Genomic DNA, 22,825 nt, shown 5'->3' with positions numbered 1-22,825 from the left:
TGAGATCATATAGAGGTCGTAAGTTCACATAGAATGAATTTGAGAATTAGTGCAAGAGTCACGAAATCAAGTGGTAGAATCCCCTTGCCCATACATCACAATAGAATGGAGTAGTGGATCATAAGAATCATGTGATTGCAAAATGGTGAGGAGTATGATGAAAGTGAAGAACCTGCCAAAGACATTTTGGGCTGAAGCAACAAACACTGCTATGTATATTCTCAATTATAGCTACACGAAAGATATAAAGGGATGACTCCACAACAAGCCTAATCGGTAAGAGACCTCTAGTTGTGCATTTCACACATTTTGGAAGTGATTGTTATGGTTATGTACTAGATGAAAATAGGACCGAATGGGATTTGAAGAGTCATAAGTGGGGGTACATTGAAGAGGAAAAGGTTTACCATCTCTATAATCCTATGATTAAGAAGGTGTTTTTTAGTTGAGATGTGCTATTTGCTAAGCAATCGCATCACATGGAAGAGGAGACATCCTTTCTTGACAACCAAGAGCTGGGAGGTTTGATGAAGAAAAGCAAGAAGATGAAGACAAGCTTGTAGAATCACAATGGCATAAGTCATTCCTAAAGTGGGTGAAATAAATCTTGGATGGCAAGCACCCCCTTGTCATCGAGAAGGCACCATCTGATCACCGCAATTGTCATAGAGACTAGAGAAAGGGCACAACCACACATGATCAATTATGCATTGATGGCCGAGGTGATGAGCCCACAAGTCTTGCAAAAGTGCATGGCAACAACAATTGGATGGAAGCCATGTAGTCAGAGCAAGTTTCCATCGTGAAGGATAACACTTGGGACCTTGTGGATCGTCCAAGGAAACACAAGGCCATTGCTACCAAGTGGGTGTATAAAGCTAAGTATAAGGCTGATGGATCATTGGATAAGTACAAAGATCGGCTCGTGGCAAAAGTATTTGCATAGGTCAAAGGTTTTGACTATCATGATATGTTTACTCCCACAACTAGACTAACCACAACTTGTGATGTATTAGCTTTAACAGTGCAAGCAGGGTGGCCAGTTTTACAGATGGATGTCAAATCTGATTTTTTGAATGGAAAACTCAAGGAGGAGGTATATGTGGAACAAACATCAGATTTTGAGATCTTCGGTTCAGAAGGCAACGTTTGCAAACTCAGGAAGGCACTTTATGGCTAAAATAGGGGCCTCGTATCACAAGGAGCCATGAAGAGAATATCTCATAGACAAAGGAGATGCTGAGCAAAGAGTTTGAGGTGACAGGTCTTGGACTTATGCATTTCTATTTGGGCATTGAGGTTTGGCAAGAGTCAAATTAGATCTTTGTCTCACAATAGAATTATGCTAGAGAGATTATGAAGGATTCGGAATGTCTGAGTGCAATGACAAGGTTAGTAGATACTTGCACGTGGAGCTTGGTTTTTCAATGGGGAAGGTTTACCATTTCTTGTTCACAAAGAAGATAGCTACTGGCTATGTTGTGATTGTGATTTATGTGGATGATTTGATACTAACTGGTAGTGATGATGATGACAGTTTTGGAATTAAGAGCATGCTCAAAATGGAGTTGGCATAGAGGTGTTGAGAACACTTGATGGTATTTGGCTTATGCAATGGCAATATGCTATGAACATGCTGGAAAGGTTTGGGATGAAGGAATGTAAACCTATGGATACCCCCGTAAATTAGAACTTCAATATTATGGCAGATTCTAGAGCTGAGATAGAGGATGTAACTATGTATCAGCAGATGGTTGGGAGTTTGATTTATTTAACCATCACCCTGTTTGATTTGAAATATGATGTGCCTCTCATTATTCAGTTTATGTAGAAGTTATGGAAGCCTCATTTAGATGTAGTAAGAAGGATCATGAGGTATGTCAAGGATACATATGAGTATGGAATCTTTTATGAGTATGGTAGAGACATAGAGATGGTTGGATACACAAATGTAGATTGGGCAAGATGTCCATATGATAGATGGTTTACCAGTGGTTGCACATTTAGTCTTGGCAATGCTATGGTTAGTTAGAGTAGCAAAAAGCAATCTATAGTGGCATTGTCTAGTACATAAGTAGAGTACAGAGGAGCAATCTATAATGGCATTGTCTAGTACAGAAGTAGAGTATAGAGGAGCAATCTATAGTGGCATTGTCTAGTACAGAAGTAGAGTAGTACAGAGAAGTTGCACGTGATATTGCGTGGCTCTAGAAGCTTTTGCAGGATTTGGGACTACATATGCATAAGCCAATCAGACTTTACTGTGATAAGATGAGTAGTGTGCAGTTGGCAATGTGCAGTTGGCAAATAATGCGGTTTATCATGCAAGAACCAAGCATATTGAGATTGGCAATATATTTAAGGCATGTAGAGGTAGCTAAAGTGTTAGCAAAACAAAGGTAGCTTCAAGAGATTGTCCAAGAAATCCTTTCTTCTCTCTTTCTTAACTCAAATATTTTATGCAGAATGGGATATTTACAATTAATTATATGAGTTCATTCTTTCATTAGCATTTGTAGACACGAATGTACATGTTGCAAATGATTAGATGTCCACTTAGTAAATAATGTTGCTTGCTTACATGATGCATTCGATTCAAAAACATTTGTTCATTTGGCTAGGACTACAATAGTCTTCTATCTAGTGTGGAAGCTATAGATATTTGCAATGCATTAAACTATGATCTAAGCATTCTTGTTATTTCATCTTGATGTGCAATTTTAACAATGACTTGTATGGTAGGTTTTCTTGAAGCTTGAAAGTGGACATTGGATAGTTGTGTTTTTTAAAACAAAGAAAAGTAAGTGAAAAAATAGTAATTTATAAGATGGTTTTTGTCTTAGATTTGTTTTTCACGTTTTGCTGAATAGAGAAAAGTGAGTCAACTAAAAGTACTTTTCTGCTTGTAATATAATTTGATCTAGAATTTGTTTTAGAAGTTTAAAAAGCATTGCAAAAAATGAACCTTTATCTTAAAAATCCTAATAAACAATGTTGTTTTAACGTTAAAAGGATTTCTAGTCATTTATTGGAACTAGTGAGGACCAGAAGTAGTAGATGAGATGATCACAACACTGGATCTGGGCCCCTGTAGTTGCAAGAGAGCTCACAACTAGGGGATGCCTTGATCACTGACTTTACTCTAGCATTAATTAGCTATCATATAGGACTTTTGACTTGTCAAAATATGGCATGCATTAGTAGCAAAAAAAACATAAGGAGCAAATATTTGGTTCAAGTTTTTTGTCTCCGGTCCTGTAATCATTGCAAACAACCCCTAGCATTTCAAGTGGAAATCTAGCTAGATATGTAGGTGGTCTCGATCTTTCAAAATAATTGAAATAGATATTAATATATATAACCATTACAAATGGCTATACAATTGTGCTTCATCCTAGATAGTCATTAAGATCCTTTCTTACTTTGCGTATTCTAAGGGTACATGGATTGTGTCGCCACAAGAGTAGTGGGTATCCAACCACAATAGGCACTTGCATAATGTTTAAGAACATTGAGTTGGTTGTATTGGTCATCATAAACTCAGGTAACCTGGAAATTACTTCTTCCACAAACAAATTGTAATTCATCTGTAATCTATGATCTTCACACAACGTCTTCACTTCTTCCCCAAACATAATTCATATATTTATGGATCACTATTTTGATGGGTTTGCACATATAATTTTTGCTCTTCACACTTTTGTCTTCTCTAGAGACAATTCTTCTACTTGCAATATATTGTCTTCTTTATTAGGAGATTTAGGCTAGGTTCATTCCTTAGCAAAGTGAGTGATCCTCTTTCCTTCAAATTTTGTTCTAATTTATAAAATTCCTTCACTCATATACATATATGATCATCATAGCTTTTACTTTGTGTTGATCATAGCTTCACATGAACATCGTTATTACTGTTAACCTTAGCTTTCTCATGGCTATAAACATAGGCAAGGGTACAACACATCTACAATAGACATGACATTGCTTGTATTGACTATAACTCAAATGTTACTTGCTACCTTAACAACACATCAATGTTTCATGCTGATCATTCATGATTATATGATTAGTCTAGTGCAAGTTTGTGAATTTTCAATTCAGAATGAAGGCATATATTCAAAATTATTGCTTGCTCCTCTTTTTGCAAAAATATCAAACTTATCAAACATGTTCATCTTTATTGATACGATCAATGTTTCATGGCTGATCATTCATGGTTATATGATTAGTCTAGTGCAAGTCCATGAATTTTCAATTCAAAATGAAGACATATATTCCAAATTCGACTTGCTCCTCTTTTTGCAAAAACATCAAACTTATTAAACTTGTTCATCTTGGGGATTGCAGAATGGATTTCAGGTCCATCGCATTTGATCCCATTCTCAACTATGAATGTCCGTCGTCATTGTTCTGTTAGGCACTAGGAGAGAACTCAACTTGGTGATGAGCCTCTCACAATTGAGCACAACCTTTAGCACTAGGGAAGGAGAACTCAACTTGGTGATGAGCTCTAACACATTAAGAGCGTCAATGTGATAGAGCTCACCAGTAGATTGAGTTCCCTGCCCACTATCAAAGGTTGTGCTCGATTACAGAGGGTGCTCACCACCTATTTGAGTTCTCTCTCCCAGTGCCTTGAAGGAAGTTGCTATGAAGAAGGTTATGTTCAATTATGGGGTGCTCATATTGTCCCCTACATACGAGGAGTTCTAGGTCAAAATTGTAAGCAAGTACTAACTACAAGGTGTTGAACATATTGTCTCCTGCACTAGGTAAAAAGTGCTAACAAGGGCAAAAAGTGACACCAAGTCCCACCACAATGGTGGTTTTAACAAGTGCTAAAAGTGTTTGAAGAAGTGTTACAAAGACAAAGTGCTAGCATCTTTGGATGTAATATCTTTTGTTAAATGTTTTCTTCGGATGTAATTTCTTTTGTTTCAATTTTGATGTAATACTATCATCACAAAAACTATCGAATGTAATTTCTTTTGTTTCAATTTCAATGTAGTACCATTATCGTAAAACTATTGTTGCTGTTACTTTGGTAGTAAAAGTGACTCTAAAGAAGCACAAATGGCATATTTCTGCCCTTGTTTACATTTTACTACAACCATAGGGATTGTTGCACAAGAAACTATTGAAAAGACTATTGTTACTATAGTGAAAATGGTTCACAAATGCCCTCATTTAGGATATACTACAACCAGTGCAACTAGTGCGATTGTTGCACAAGCAATTGTTGCGTAAGGACTAAAATAGATCTAAAATAGGACCACATTTTCCTTAGCTTTGCAGCTAAAACAACACCAAAATAGCTTCAAGAAGAAGCAGAAATGGTTGCATAAGGACTAGTAGGACTAAAATATATAGCTTCAAAGTAAACTATCATAAATTGCAAATGTCTACATTTTCTTTAGCTTGGAACTAAAATAGCTTCCAGAACCAGTGCGATGGTTGAGAAATTGTTGCACAAGGACTAATAGGACTAAAATAGCTCCAACAACTAGCATGTTGGTTGCGGATATGAACCTTGAGCAGTCCCCTTTAGGGATTGACATGCCACAATGGTCTTCATGCCAACGTGGTGGTCTCTCCATGCCAACATCATTGCTCGAACCAGCATGGTGCTCAGCGCAATAAAAGATTGTGTTGCGTAGTGATAGATGGCAAAGCTGCGCAATGACGGGTGGCAAGGCAAAAGTTTTGTGCTGTGGTTAGGCCAACGTGGTAGTCGCTCAATGCCAACATAATTGCTTGTCACTTGAACCAACACGGTGGTCAGCATAACAAAAGATTCTATTCCATAGTGACAAATGGCGAAGCTGCGCAATAACAGGTGGCAAGGCAAAAGCTATGTGATGTAGAGCAACAATCTCTATGCTCATGAGTAAATGCATATAGTGCCATGTGTCGAGCTTTGCGCTGTTGTCAATGATAAGATTGTGTCTCATAACTAGCTTCACACTGCATGCAATCTATCCCATTTACTAGCTTTGAGCAAGTGAGGGATCACAAGCCCAAGGGGTCAGTATGAGATATAGCTTCCTTTGGGGGTGATATGGATTGAGGAGATCGACGATGACTCTACACACTCATTTACATAGCTAGTTCTTAGATTGTAGCTAATTTCTCTTTTTTGTATATAGTAGGAGTCCTTTTAGCATTTCTTGTAATTGATTTTGTGGCCTTATACATTCTTATCCCCTTTAGGAAATATTTGCGATGCATCTTGCATTATATATTGTTCATGCCTCACCCCTTCAAGGGAATTTTTGTAATGCATCTTGCATATGTATTCATGTCCCCTCAAGGGTTCTTCTCATACACATTAAGCACTCTTTTATGTTGACTTATAGTGGGGTAAAATAGCGGTAACAAATCTCTAATCTGTCCCACCAAATTGTTCAAACACTTATGGTCTAGGGCGGTGGAGTCTTTTAGGAGGATCAGACAACATATAGCTATTGTGGTAGGCCATGTTGTCCTTAAAATGCTATTTGGAATGATAGTTGGCAATATTCGTTCGTCAAGCACTTTTTATGCGCATGGAGCGCACACACGTGTGCGCGCGCACACACACACACACACAGAGAGAGAGAGAGAGAGAGAGAGAGAGAGAGAGAGAGAGAACTCCCCTCATTATGTGATTTTCTCTTCTGTTGCTTTTACTCACAGAGAGAGAGAGAGAGAGAGAGAGAGAGAGAGAGAGAGAGAGAGAGAGAGAGAGAGGGCTCCCCTCATTATGTGATTTTCTCTCCTCTTGCTTTTACTCCCTTCCTAGCTTTTTATGGTCACAAATTAATTGTAAGTAGACATGCAAGTCATGTCATATCATTGTGGCTCTTTGTATAATGATGATTGAAAACTCTTTCAATCAAAGGAAGAGTGACACGACAAGGCACACTTTGGAAGTGGTGAAAGCACAGAACAAGTCATCAATGAAAAAGTCCTTAAAGAAGAAATCAAGGATAATAAATTATGTTTTTCCTCTTCACAAGATCAATTGGAAGTGGACGTATCAGTGCACATACTGTGTGTACAATTGTCGAAAACTCACTTGAGTGGGGTAAGAGTGATGTGTCTAGGCATACTTTCGAATCGACAAATGTAAAGAAGAAGTCTTCAAAGATAATTTATCCAGGAGCAGGAGATTCATTTGTCAAGACGCGTAAGGACGTAGTCACGATTAAAGAGGTTAAGATAGTACGTAATTGCATGGACATGTAATCTACTGTAAGATAAGATGATATTCATGAGCACTACAGGCTAAGATCCCTTACAAGAGCACGATGCCTCAGGCTAGAGTCTACTTAGTTTGCCAAAAATGCGTACCTCCACGGCCTTTCCCTCAGTTCGCATTATTCGTACACCAGAGCCCACTGTAGTCACTACGGATGCCTCGAACTTTTGTTGATCTGTTGTCCAACGTCTCACCGGACAGAAGAGAAGTTCCATCCCTGACGATGATGCCGCACTAAACTCAAGACGACGTAAAGTTAATACTTCATTTACTGCGCTTAGTTCCGGGGAGAGTTCACGTTCCTCGGATTTTCCATTGCCAGAAACGTCTCTACATTCTAGGGCGTGTACTCTCATAGACGAGACTCCGTCTTTGTGCATTCAGCAATTCAACTTTTTGAAGCCGCCTGTCGGTCTATATTGGTCTGGTTCCCTGGTGGCCAAGGAAGCAGTTAGAGAAAACGTTGAAGCTGACCCTGCATGCCTTCCGCCTGTAGACCTTGATGCCTCAGATTATTTTCTGCAAGAAACCCATGTCATTTCTTCTCTACCACATCCAGAAAACACCAAACCAGGCTCGTCTGATATTTCGCTGATAGGCACGAAGACGACGGGCGGAAACAATGAAGTGCGGCCGTCAGCAAACGAAGTGAACGCGGTTGGAAGTTCTTATGTCATTAATAATTGGAGTGGTAAAGAGCAGAGAGTTGGAGGAGACGCTGCTGCACGCAAGGGAACACCATCGCTTGATTCCTTAGTGTCATGGGAACCCTTGCCATCGCCAGTGCAGAGCTTCTACAACGACCTGGATGCTTTTTCAGAATTCTGGCCACCGTTATATATTTCAGGAATCAGCACAATATCTCCGCCGCTGCTGGATCCGGCGACAGCTACAATCATGTGTTCCGATAATCAGCTCGTGCCAAGAAATTGCATATGATGAGGATAGCAAGTTTGTTAAGCAAGTATCGACGAAGGTCAGTATTTATTTGTTGTCCAGTAGATCCAAAACCTCTAGGAAGACGAGATGAATTCAATCTTCTCCTACAACAGTCCATTGGGATAATCAGAGTAGCAAAGACTTGAATAAGGATCCATTCTTCGATCTCTGACAACGCATACCTATATACTCAGGCATTTGCATCTCATCCGAGAGAATGGTCGCCGACATCTTGACAAAAACATCGCCCAAGGACAGCTTTGGACGACACTGTTTTTCTTTGCGAGTCAAGAGAATACCACAATGAGTTTGAGAAGGGTTCTTGAATAAGCATCATCTTCATGCCCCCTGGCTGCCGGTTTCTCTGCTGTACTCCCGTACAGTAGGAGCATACAGTTAGTAAGGTCAGATTGATACCAAGAAATGCGAAAAGCCGTAGCATCAATATGTAACACCGCTACAGGGTGTATGTTCTGCGCATGTTCAAGTCTTCGTTTTGAGCTAGCTCCAAGAGGTTCTATCGCCCACTGTATTTTTCTTTTTCGAGGAACTCACACACCCAAACATCCACAACACGGGTTGCCATCCCCTTTCCAAATATTGGACACTTTTTTATTCAAGGTAGTGCCACACATTGGGACAGACAAGCATTAAGGGTAGCAGCCAACATGAATGATGGCACAACCCGTGCACAACTGGTCGGAACTCCAACGCAACTTTTAGGCACCATCCCGAATAGGACTGTGTGTCCTTGAATGTCGGCACCACCTAGCCCTCCTCCAGCATCAATCGTAGACAAATGGAGTGGTGCAACTAAAGTTCGAGAGCCAAAAATCGTAGACAGGTGCCAAATTGAAGTGATGAATGACGGAGGAACTGTCCCTGGCATGTCCAGGTGCACGAGAAACACCTCCACATGAATCGCTCCATAAGGGTAAACGAGTAACCTAACCCGTCTATGACAGGCTCGAGACCCGCTCCGCCAAGTGTCAAGATGCTAAAATGCCATTAATTTCAATAGATAGAATATCCAATAAAGGCACCTCATGGGTTGGTTGCACAATAGTAAAGGTGAAGCATAGATGTCAAATCTCAAAATTAAAAAGATGTGTTTTCCACATAGGCATGCAATTTGGGTATGTGGTTATTAGATACCATTTGTCATGCCAAATGTTGTATTTAGCTTTTTAGTACACGCGTTGGAAGAAAACAAATGGCCAGTGGCTTCCCCTAGACTCTAATGATGAGTACAATACGAGGGTAAGTTTGATGTTAAAGAGGGAGATGTCAAGAATGTGAATGTCACATCGCAATGGACTCTAAGGGATGTGCGAGAACACCTATTGGTCATGGAGGATGGCATGTTAGAGTCCTTCTACTTTACCTTAAATAGTGGTAAGATCAGCCGCCATGTGGAGAAGTCCATGCATAGTACCAATTTCATTCCTCCTGCAACTTTGAAGATTGCTAACAATGTGTTTGACTAGTGCAGCATTTAATTTTTTGTCTGTCAAATCCTAGTTATTGCTTCAAAAGATGATGGACAATTAAATTAAAATGTTATTTCTTTTAATGTTTCGTCCTTTCAGTTCATGGTGGTAAATGTTTTTCAAAAAATTTAGGGATTTTATGATTAATTTGAATTTTTAGGGTTTTGATATATATTAAGGGGTAAGAGCCCTTTTTACATCACATTCTCACTTTCACATTTAGAGAGCCATAGAAACTCTCATCCTCCAAAGTTACTCCCTCCATCAACTGCTATTTGCCATGGATTCAGCTAGAACTGTGTTCCATGACTCATCTCATGAAGTGCATTTGTAGATTATGAGGAAGAGCTATTTTTAGTGTTTGATAGGACTTCAGATGTCCTAGGCACATATATGTGAGCCAAGGATGACTTCTCAGATCTCATCCTTTACATGCAAGATAATTTCTCAAATTTTTCCTATACACTTGACCACACTTCAAAGAGATGGGTTCCCATAGATTACATAAAGTATCTGTTCCTTGTCCCCCCTCATCATCGATGGAGAAGAGTACGTATTCCTCCATGACATAGAGATTCTTTTTGGACTACGAGAGGATGAGGCACTCGGAGTTCAGGGTTTGATGTTGACACAAGTGTCAAAGATCCTGAGGTTTTAGGTATCAAAGACCAGGCAATGGAAGACTTTCTCTTGACGACGTTGGTTTCAATAAGGGATGTAGACATGTCCATATACGATGCACAACCCTCTCATGCAGAAGCTTCCACCTCCAACACAGGTCAAGAGAACGCGTCCACCTCCCAAATGGAACGTCACACAGTACCTAGTTCCATCGACATTGCAAATGAGGAAGGGATAGAAGCCGACAACGCTGTAGTGGTAAGTTCGAACAATATTTTTTATTTTGATGTTCTTTTAGTATAATTTATTTTGTTAGTCTTCTAATGTTTGTTGAATTGTTGCAGGATGCATTCGATTCTCATCTTAGCGAGGTAATGTTCGCAGCACATTTGGGCGAGATCATTCTTTGATCCATTACCTTGGCAAAGTCGCTGAGCATATCATGGTGTTTCATGGCAAATTTTGTCCTTGAGGTCCTTCGGAGCTACTGAAGTGCAAGGCATTGTCGCGTGCTATCGGATACTCCAACATTACTCGAAATGCTGACAAAGTCATTTTGGTACACCGCGTGGCTACTATCAATGCCTTTGGATCGAACATTCATGGTAGGGCATTGACGGCAATGGCTATGTCTTTGGCAGCAGGAGAGGAGGATGTTAGTGCTATTGCGTCTAAATTTATATCTAGGAATCCACTAGGGGATTCAAAGACCCCTATTCTCGATGTACTCAAATTAGCCAGGAAGAAAGATAGCGTATGAGGCCTTTTGTATATATAAACATATATTTTAATGGATATTTCAATGGATACATGACTACATGTCTTTATTATTTGTTTTAAGCTATCATTGCTTGTCATGAATTCCATTGTATTTTGTTTCAGTCGTTGATGATATATTTTCTCCATCATTTTAATTGTGTTAATTTAATAAATTTCTAGCCAATTTAGTATCTTTTTTACCAATTCTGGGTATCAAGAGTTCATTTTTGTCAAATCTTGACGGAATTTCACCGTCCTGTAGAAGGGAAAAGTGTCCGGCACGTCGCCAGGACCCCAGAAATCCCAAAACCCGCCATGGTGCAAATTTGGGCATTCTGGCAAGCTTCTGCATGACGGTGAAATTCCTTCAGGATTTGACGGACTTCAAAACTTAACTTAAAATGATCATTTACTGCAAGTATTGAAATGGAAAATATACAAAAATGCGATAGTGTAGAGAATGTCGATATATTTTATTTTAAAAAATCGGCCCTTGGACCTTAGATACAAGATAGTGCCTTCAAGGGCAGGGGGTGGTCTAAGTCCTAAGAGTGGGCTACAAGAGAATCTAGGGCTTTAAACTTGGGTCTATCCGTAGCCGCTTTGCCGAAGCCATGTCCTTGTCCATGACCTTGTCCATGGCACACAAGTTGGCGTCCTCAAACAAAGCGGTGGTCACTTGCTCTGCGGCCTCTTGGAGCGCCCCCATAGCTCCCGTGCTGAAGTGCACATCATCCTTGTATCCCTGTGTGATCTCCCGTACCACACGTTGGAAGGGAGCACGCAGGATCAAGTTGTCGGTGGTCTTCTACATTTGCCTGATCTCCCTCAGGGCTCGCGCTCCTGGTTTTGCTCGGTACGATTTCTTGACTCTTGGTGGGGACCTTACAGATACCCAAACACCTTCCCACGGCCTCCTGTCTACCTTGAAATTCTTCTGCTACTTCTGGCTGGGTTGGTCCTCCTTCGAGTCCTCCTCTCGCTGACGTTTGGAGCTTTGGCCTTCTTTGGGATGGGGCTTCCTCAGAGTGTACATTACACTCCTCATGGGCATAGGGGTTATCTCTGCCATGGGCTGTACCTCCGAGAGAGAAAAGATGGTGCTCTTCCTAGTAGTCTGTTGACCCTCAAGAAGCCTCTCTATATCCGAAAGGTTATCGAACACATTTTGTTCGATTAGGAGAGGGATCTCATGGGGAGGGGAAGGCCAAGGGGAAGGTTGAGGGGAAGGTTGAGGGGAAGGTTGAGGGTCAGGCTGAGGCTGAGGCTGAGGGGAAGGCTGAGGGGAAAGTTGAGGGTCATGCTGAGGCTGAGGCTGAGGGGAAGGCTGAGGGGAAGGCTCATGCTCTTGGGGCTGGGGAGTGGGCTCACGGGACTTGGGAGGAGAAGAAGGCTCAAGAGACTAGGGAGTGGGCTCACAGGACTTGGGGGAGTTGGAGGAGGGCTCACGAGAGTCGAGGGAGGCACCACCAGACCCAAATAGGTTTGTATGCGTGGATGCCATGGAGTTGGTTGAGCTAGAGGAGGAAGGGTGGAGGCAGCATCCAGTGGATCTAGCAGTGTTCTTCACTCTTGCCATTGAATAATGAGAGTTAGGGTTTTTTTTTAACTTTTTATGAGGGCCCATCATGTTTTGACATCCCTTTTAATTACATTTAGGGTTTTATCATGCCCCCTACCCCCACCCTCGTCACCCTCCCCCCCCCTTTCCCTCCTCCTACTTGCCCCGCCCACACCCATCGCCCTCCCCCATACCCCCCATCCCCCTCTCCCCCCACCCTTGCTACCACTCCACCCCTCCCCTTGCCCCACCCCACGCCCCTCCCTTCTCTCCCCCCTCCTTCACCATGTCCCCACTTTCCCCAACGTCGTGTGAGTACAAAAATTGTGGTCAAAATAAGCAAGATATTAAAGAGAGTACATAAATTGTGGTCAAAATAAGCAATATATTTATTTCATATCTGTATACAATTACACCATAGCTTCTATTGGTGGTTGGACCCATCTGCTCCCTTCTCTCACTCTAGCTGTGCGACTCCTTGACTTCTTATGGATGGTTTCCAAGCACTATGCCTTCTATTCTTTGATACAATTTGAACAGCTTTTGCAAGTTCTGATGCCTTTGCCTTTTCAGACTTCAAAGTCCTTCCTGGTAAACATCTAAAAGACCAGTCGAACATCTCATGACCACCATGCCTTGAGTTCTTGAAGTAGTTGGGTGCCTTGGCTCTATAGTACGACTCCATGCCTTGTGTATTCCAAATTGACAAAGGACCCCAATTTTGTACAAACCATGGTCCGTGTGCATAGAGCATATGCTGCAAACATGATGAGAATCAAATCAGCAGCAAAAACGGTTTATGAAGCAAGTGCTAAATACTATGATGGTGCCAAGATTACCATGTAATGCGTAATGTGCGACTCCCCCCATGCTTTCACCATTAATTGCATAAACTCTTTCACAGCCATCCTGAACCTTTCATAATACATCTGATCGATTTGAACCTGACGAAGCAATTTTATCAATGCATCTAGCTTTGTCCATACTTTAGCTCTCGAAGTTGCTACTTGAGGATGAGAAGCCTTATTGGTCGTGCATTCACACAATGCTTTCCAGTATTCCCAACCCAAACTACTTTGAGACAATGTATGTTTGTCTTTATCGAGATTGTGGTTCGATAGGAATCTCCTTGCCTTCCCTCCACCCATGGACACTTTTGCAGGAAGATTTTGTGTTGCCCCAGACATTTTCTTATCCTCCTTAAGTTTGACATGTCCTCCATGGAATCCCATCTTTGACAACAACTTCTCAGCTTCTGCAATGCACCGTACGCTTCTTGCAAAATTAAATTCCAAGCATAAACAAGATGCAAATACAACAACTTATCAAGTACGCATAGTTCTGTATGTAAAGTACATATGTGTACTCTCTCAGGTGGGATGGGCAAGATGGGATCCCACTTTGGATCCTTCTTGTTGCGATTTGGAGCTTGCATTTGGCTACAAGATAGAATGCCATTCTCCCATTGTAAGCCAGCCTTTTGCTTACATTGCAAACACATGCAATAAAGGCATGTGTTCATTGCATTTGCCCTGTAAGTACTTGAGGGTTTTCAAATCACCAGCAAGATGCCATTCAACTTGAAAGGTTCCATGGCCATCAACTGTCAATGTTTGCGCCTCCTCTTGTCTTCGGATGGTCAATGGGATTCCTGTTCTATCTAGAACCCACTTCAATGTCTCATGGCACTCTTTTGGAGTCTCAAATGCTGCAAGCCACCACATATCTTTCTCTGATTGCAGTAAGAAATCTTGCTCTACTTCTTCATCCCCTTGAACAAAGGCTAAGGCTTTATTCATAATGCAGATGCTAACTCTTTCTAACTTGTGTTCTTTCACCAATTGAGCTTCATCCATTTTGATGACAAATATGAGTTTTCCATTGCAATCTGTACAACAAAGGAGAAAAATTATTAGGATAAACATGATATAGGAAATGAACTAAGTAAAGTGCAATGCTATAATGGATTTCCTCTTACCATCTTCTCTCATGCCATAGAATTTGACCATTGCTTGTTGCAGTTTCTCAACATCTAAGTAGACATTTTTGAAAGCATTCATCTCAAAGGTTTGCAAGCCAGATTTCTTTTTACTCTTCCAAGTCATTGTGCCCCTTATGCAATGGTACCCTCCAAGCATTTCTCTTGCACATTGGTTTGTTTCTCGCCGTGCATGTCTCAGAGACCAAGGTGTGGGTAGGGGCACTATAGACTTCTTATACTTTCCCAAAGCAGCAAGCTTGAAAATTATGAAAACAGATGTGTAAGCTTCATGACTTACACCGGCAGTATCACAAGCTGCAAACATCTCCTTTGCATCCACAATATCCTTGAAGTCCTTCATCACCTCCTCAGCAACTTGCACATGTAGGCGTTTGTGTCAGGTCCCTTAATATCCCAATGACATCGCTTGACTTCAATAAACTAGTTAGAGCATATGAACAGTCAATATCATCCCCATCCGTTCTTCCCATCACATCTTCCATGAAGTTCCTAAAGAAGAACACAACAAAAACTTAGTCACAAACAGTGTAGCACAAAAGAGTGTAATCTCATTGGAACATTTGATAACCAACCTTGTAGCTCAAACTCTCCTCTTTCTAGCACCACCAGTGGGTGCCAATGCATCCATGTTATGTAAGTACCTTCTTTTCCTCTCCTTCAATCCCAAAGGTGTTTCTTTCATCTTTTGCACTCATTCTTCTACCTTCACTCGTTCCTTCTCTATCGCTCATTGTACTTGATTGTATATAGATCTTTCCAAGCTATTTTTGGACTCAGCTAGCTTATAAAGTGACTCTTCTAATTTATGTCGCTCCAAGTCCAATGCATTTCGATCCAAGTCCAATGCTTTGGCTTTATCATGAAGATCCTGGTTCTCCCTTTGAAGATCCTACATAGAGTTATGCATTGCAACAATGGTGCTATTTCCTAAATGTGCTAGCATCTCTGCTTGGGCTCTGCGCATCTCGCTTGCTTGCATAGCCATTGACTGAGCATTGTTTCACTGATTGCAATAACCAAGCAACCCCGCATGTCCATTTCCAACAAACCGAACTAGCTCATGCATTGTATGGAAAGGAGGGCTCTTTTGGTTGGCAGGATCTAAAGGATACAAGGATCCTTCTATCCAAAGGTCGAGATGCTTCTTTCCTTGTAAATGAAGACTGTGGATTTTGGAAGCTCCCCTCAATCCTAGACTACGTGTGCTTTCATATTCAGCCTCCAACTCTAAGTGAACGTGGTACTTGTTGGAGACGTCCTCGAATGGTGCCATGACTAAAGGATTGTAGAGAAGGAGAAGGTGTGGAGATGCAGGCTTGAAGGAGCAGCACACAAGAAGAGGGAGGGCAAGGAGGAGGAGGGATACTTTTTAATGATTCAAAAAGCCAATATCACATATTCAAATACATGAAGAAGGAGGACCAAGTTCAATGTTCTATGCTCAGAAAAATAGAGAAAATGATTCATCAAAAAATATTGCAAGAAGAAACAATCTATCTCTGAGAATTGAGGATTACAAAATATCATGGAACATCAAACAACCTTAAAAGAGTATCTTGAAAATAAACACAAATCTCTACAGAGAATTATATTTTAAAGAATCAAGAAACATTCTTAGCAACCTTAAACCATAAAGCAAAGTTGAGTGTAGAACAAGAATTTCTACAACATTCAGCTATAATTTCCTTGCTAGAGGAACATCTCCAAAAAAATAATTAAACTATAAGTCAATAAATGAAGAAATGTATATGACAATGGTCAACACATTGGGTAAGCTTGAGTCTGAGCTTTTGAAACAACTAGATCATATTGATTCATTATAGCAGCTTGACATCAAGCTAAATTCAAGGTTAAATAGATTATCAGACTCCTAAATAGAGCTACAAATGTAATAGCAAAGATATGTCTACCAAATTAAAAATAAAAATAAAAACATATCAGAGATTCATAATATATTTTAACTACTATAAAAATATTTCATATAAAGATAAAAAGATGCTATATTTTATATATGTCACACTTTTAATATTTGTTATGTATAACACTTTCAAGTTACATATGCTTTAGAAAATTCTACATTTTATAAACATATATAAAAATATCTATTTGAAATATAATTTCTAGACTTTAAAAAACAATTATAATCATTATTGAAAATTTAGATAATAAGTTTTTGATACAAAAAGATTTGTAAAATGCATTTGTAAAGTAATCTTTTATTGATTTCTTATGCTCAGTAACATACTCACATAGATTTCCCATGCTCTACACTCCATGAAGGTAGGATACATGGGCTAATGGATGCCTTTTCTCATCATAGAATGAATTTGATGGATTTTAATCATTCATTGAGGAACATGCTTTTGTAAAAAGGGATGAGCAATGATGAAAGCAAATTCAAATACAATTGCATAGTTCACACATTGCCAAATGGCTTCAATTGAGTTTTGAGGAGAAGTGCATTTGTATTAGCTCATCAACCTACACTATTAGTACACATTTCCAAATAGCTTTGATTGAGTTGAGGAGAAAGGTGCTTCTATATTATCTCATTGAATTGCAAGATGCAATATGTATAGTAGCATTTCTACACTCAACACACCCATCTCTTGGTCTTCTCTCCATGCACTCATCTAACCTATCTCCACACTCACTTATGAATACATATCATAGTATTATATGAGCACATATCATAGTCTATATGATCACATATCAGAGTCTTATATGAATGTTGCTACTAATTTTGCTTTGCACCTACTCAACTTAAAGACACACATGACTCTCCAAATACTATTATATCACCACTCCCCAACTTTATAACAACTATCACGTATACATTGAAATCTTAAAATTTAACTCCACTCTAGGGTGGTAGCAAGCTAAGTGTGTCCACTTTTTGTTCACTCCCCAATCCTTAGAAGGTGGAAAAACAAACGTTTTGGCACACAAAAATGCAAATCTCACCTAGTTCCCTATGGATATAGTCTTTGAAGTCTTCAAACACAACATCACACATGCTATTGTGCACACAATGGTATGGTCTGATCGAAAATTCAATGCATGCACAATAAATTTCTTTGTGTCACACGACATGGTCATAGGGTGGTCACACCTTTGTCACGAATAGAGAGTGTCATATTAAATTCTAAATTTCTCACTGATTTTAGATTTAATGTTATTGAAACTTTGTAGGTCGTCTCTTTACATTATGTAGAGATCAACTTGATTTATTGGTAATTATTTGAATGATTTATCTAATTATAAATAATTATTTACAATAAATAAAGTCAAAATGCGTGCATTTTAGTAGCACACAACGTAATTGATGGCATTTGTCACCCATCTTCAATACAGGTGGTTTTTCATCTGGATCGTTATGATCCAAGATGGTGGTATGTGATCGAAGTTGCACCATGAAGTAAGAAAATTTTTTAAGATAAAGATGAGGATATGGATATTCTACTACCAATGCCGGATCCAATTGATCCAGATGGATCTAGCGAAGAAGATGAAGATCACAATATGAGCCAAGAGGAAGATGCGCATAATGACATCATATGGGAGGAAGATGGAGATCATGATATTGAGGAAAAAGATGATGATCATCAAGAATCACCACACTTTATTGAAGAAGATGATTAAGTCTTAGGTGAATCATTAGGAAAAAAGGGAGCTCATTTTGGGGCCTTTTAGAAGAGAGAGAAAATAGGCTCTCAACCAATCAGGAGTGGGCCAATGTAACGTTGAAAATTCAACAAAAGAAGATGAAAATAAGAAAAAGAAATAGTACTATATGTTCGTAGAAGCATGTCACATTAATGAGGTGATCTGATTTGAATCTTTAAAAAATTTATTTTCTATGCAGAATTTGGTGATTCTGACACCGCAGACGCGTCCGGAACGGCCCAAAACCACAAGAATGGCCAAAAAAGGCCGAAAAACACAATTTGCAGAAAAACGCGATTTGGCACTTTTGAAATCACTTTTGAGCCAAATCGCGTTTTTCTGCAAATCGTGTTTTTCAGCCTTTTTTGGCCGTTTCCGGGCCTCCGGATGTCCGCTTCTAGCGTTTCCAGTGCCGTTCTCGAGGTTTTGGGCCGTTCCGAACGCGTCTGCGGTGTCAGAATCACCAAATTCTGCACAGAAAAGTGTTGCTCTTATATGAACATTGAATGTAAAGCATGTGAAAGAATATATTTATTCCTTTTCACACTGACATTTCTCATGCAAGTATCCATATTTTCTTGCTTTTGTAGAGAGAGAAAAGAGAAAATAGTGAATTTCTTACAGGGCCCCAAAATGAGCTCCCTTTTTTCCTAATGGTACGATGCTAGAGTACGACGATGATATAAGAGATCAACTCGATATAGAGTTAGAGATAGACTTGTTTGGTGCATTAGATTTGGCTCAGGATGAAGCCATTGATGTAGATGCTCTTCATTGATTTTTTTTCTCTCAAACTTGAACATGAATATATGAGCTTCAAACTTGATGTACATGCTCTTGTACTTTTATTCTCTCAAAGGATCAAACATGTATAAAAGGAAAAAAAATTTATCATTGGGAAAAACTATCTTTAAAGTTCGATATGGGAAAAGACACTCTCTGTAAAGCATCGCTATAGGAAATTGTCTCAATGTCGCTATATAACGACCATTTACAAGTCTAGTAAGTGTCGCTATATAGTGACCCTATATAAACGTCGCTATATAGCGACACTTGCCTAAAGTCACTATATAGCAACACTTGACTAATCCTGCTTGGCTTACCGACGATTAGCACCCCGCATGTGCTAAACATCAGTGCTTAAGCGTCGGAATAGGACCCATGTGTAGTAGTGAAGGTTCAAGTAGTAGTAGAGCAATTGAAAGGACGTGATGTATCTTCTCAAGGGTGATCTCCAAGAGCATGATAACCAACCTGAAGAATTGCGTGGATGGCAAATCCTAATTGTTAATTTAGTTTTTTTTTTAATTTTAACGGGTTTATAGCAACATGTGTTTTTTAATTCCACTTTAGAAAAAAATCACTTAGTTCATAAGTAAAGAGGGGTGTTTTTATTATGGAAAAATTTTTAGTTGAGGGGCTTTTTTAATACCTCTTGAATGCATGTGATACAAAGGGTTTCCAAGAGTGCACCCCCCAAGCTCAGGGGGTTCACCTCCAAAAAATTTAGTGTACCACGTGCATTCAAAAGGAGGGGTATTTTAATCCTATTTTTGGAAAACATTTAATAGAATTACAATAACAAGAGGGGTTTTTTAATTCATTTTTTTGTTGATCCATTAAATGTTCATAAGTAAAGAGGGGTAGTTTTATTGGGGGGAAAATTTTAGTTAAGGGGCTTTTTTAATACCCCTTGAATGCACGTCATACCTAGGGTTTCTTAGTGGTGCAACCACTAAGGAGAGAGCTTCAAGGCCAAGAAGGATGGGCCGAGGTGGAGAAGACAATGAGGCAGCTCTCTAGGCTAGGAAAGAGGCAGAGAGTAGCCACAGTGGAGCAAATTGCAGCAACCACAGTGGGAGTTTGTTTTTTTGAAACACTACAGTTGGAAGTTCAAAGAGTAATAGTACAAGACCCTGCAATAGGATTACGATAGGGTTGTGCATGAGCTTGCAGTGTCTTTCAAAAGTTTTGAAAAGAAATCTGTCATCGTGAGAGATTTCCAACTAGAGTGGAAGTCTTAGAAATGGCCCATGTTGATGTTTTTGAGCTATTTGAACAGCTTCAAGAGATGCTGATGGAATCAAATGAAGGTGTTGCATGGAGTGAGCAAAGATTGGACTGCCCTTTTGCCATATCCCCATCATAAATGACTACATGATCTGATGGCCTACTTGCAACCACCTTGTGCACATTTTTTACTTAGGGTGTTTTTGCATGGAATATCTCTATGTAGAGAATGTCAATTGCCTTTTCCCAGGTCATGGACAAATCAAATGTGCCTGTCTGCTATAGCTATCTATGACTCGGGGGGGTCACTCATCATATGTAACCCTATCACGTGAGTTCAACAGAAGGATTTTTTTTATATCTAAAATTTACAGAAATAAATATACATAAGGGACTATTTAAAATAGTTTTGGAAAAAATTTATAGATTTGTATAGAAAAGGGGTACATTTTATTAATGAAATTTTTTACAGATAAGGGACTTTAAATATAGGCCTTGAACGCACGTGATATAGGGGGTTTATACATAGTGACCCCCCCGAGATCTATGACAAGAAAGTAGATGTGGCAACTCAATTTGCCATTTGGGGAAACTTTTAAAAATGCAAAAGACAAGGAGATCAAATTGAAGAAGGCCAAGCCTGAGCCTAACTCCGAGAAAAAGGAGCCTAAAGGGAGGAACCATCCCCCTTCAGGAAAGGAGCAAGAAGGGCCGAGCCCGCAACTAGGAAGCTCAAATCAAGGAAATAGGAAGCGGCATGAAGGGAGGGGCCGGGCCCCTGAAGGAAGGAACCTGCCCTCTTCAGGACAGGAGAAAGGAGGACTGAGCCTACCAGGAGCTCAAAAAGGCGATCTGCTCAAAGCAATGTGGAACCAACTCCCTAAAGGAAAGGAGTCCTTGAGATGTAATCTGAATGAAAGGAGTCTTTGAGATGTAATCTATGTAATCTGTGTGTAATATATTGAATTATTAATTTTCTCCAAAGTCTATTGGGGCAATGTATCTTTTATAGAATAACACCAGCATGGTGGTTTGCTTCTATTATTATATGGGTCAACATTTACTTGGGTACAACCAATCGCTACACCCAAAAATTACCTGCCACCAGTGCAATCGTTTTCTTCTATTATTACGAAGATAGTAACTTAACTGCCACCAATATGGTGGTTGCTCACCAACACGCTGGTTGGTTGTACACTAGGAATAGAACTACCACCACCGCGGTGGTTTGATTCTATTATTATTATTATAAGACAAGATGAATGGCATACAATTCATTCATTTAGGAATTGTGGATTAGTTATGGGATTTCATATTTCTCAATGTAAATGTAGTTATTAGGATATATATATATATATATATACATAGAATAATATATGTATATGTATATATATGCAATGTGACTAGATAGTGTCCTTTGATAGGCCAAGGACCATAGTGTGAGACAAAAGATTTAGATTAAACAACTAATGTGAGACAAAAGATTTCAATAATTAGACAGTCAAATGATGAGAGGTGGACATGTCAGGTTATATGAAAGAAGAATGAGAAGGCCGAGCTCAATGAACTCTCTTCCTATTTAAGTGCAATGCACACACAACTAAAAGCCCATTATGAAATCTAGCCCCAAACCATTTTGGTTTTCAACAAATCAAAAAAAAATTATGGAGTGTGCCCTCAAATGGGTGTGCATCACTTTAGGACAACATTGGAGGCCCATTAATCCATGCTTAATGTTCTCATTTAGGTGTGTCCTTGGGTTGAAGAGAAGCTCACGTAGTGTACTTTTGAATGATTACTTCGTTGCATGTGTATACATAACAAAATTTTGAAGTTTTTGAATAAATTGCTATATCCTATGGTCTTGAGGATGCATGCTTTACATGTAATATAGCAGTTGTAATGCTTTAAATGGTCTCATTCAAAATCCTTATTCCATAATTTTTTGGTCTCATGTTCAAGTTTGGAATGTGTACTACAAGCTGAAGACAAAGTTTGCCGAATTCCATTGAGCAATGCATAAGTTATGGATCATGCAAGATACCTATATACAAAAAATTCCCTAAACCTCACCAAAGACGGCTTCACCCAACCAAACAATGACCCATAAGGGTCATGCAAGATACCTACATACAAAAAATTCCATGAACATCACAAAAAATGACTACACCCAAGCAAACAATGACCCAAAAAATAAAATTTACTATATCATTGAGGCCGTTTACAAACCACCCACCATCGATATAGCATCTTTCTTGAACCTCTTGGAAGATGTGCTATGACTACTAAACCAACAACATAAGCATAGCTACAAGCCATTATGCACAAATACAATTACCATATGCAAATCACTATGCCACCCACAAGATATGGAAGCCTCCAATATCACATATGGACCAACATACGAACCAATGAAACCACAAGTGGAACCTTATTTGCTATTGGCCAGAAACTCAATAACTTTCATATCTACATAATCCCTAACTTGACTTTCCTTAGTTTTATTTTATTTCATCAACAACATAAATCACAACTTGGTG

This window comes from Dipteris shenzhenensis, chromosome 16, assembly GCF_047967505.1.
Source record: "Dipteris shenzhenensis isolate YYH24624 ecotype China chromosome 16, Dip_SZ_1.0, whole genome shotgun sequence".
Taxonomy (NCBI): domain Eukaryota; kingdom Viridiplantae; phylum Streptophyta; class Polypodiopsida; order Gleicheniales; family Dipteridaceae; genus Dipteris; species Dipteris shenzhenensis.
Note: the sequence above shows the minus strand (reverse complement) of the source record.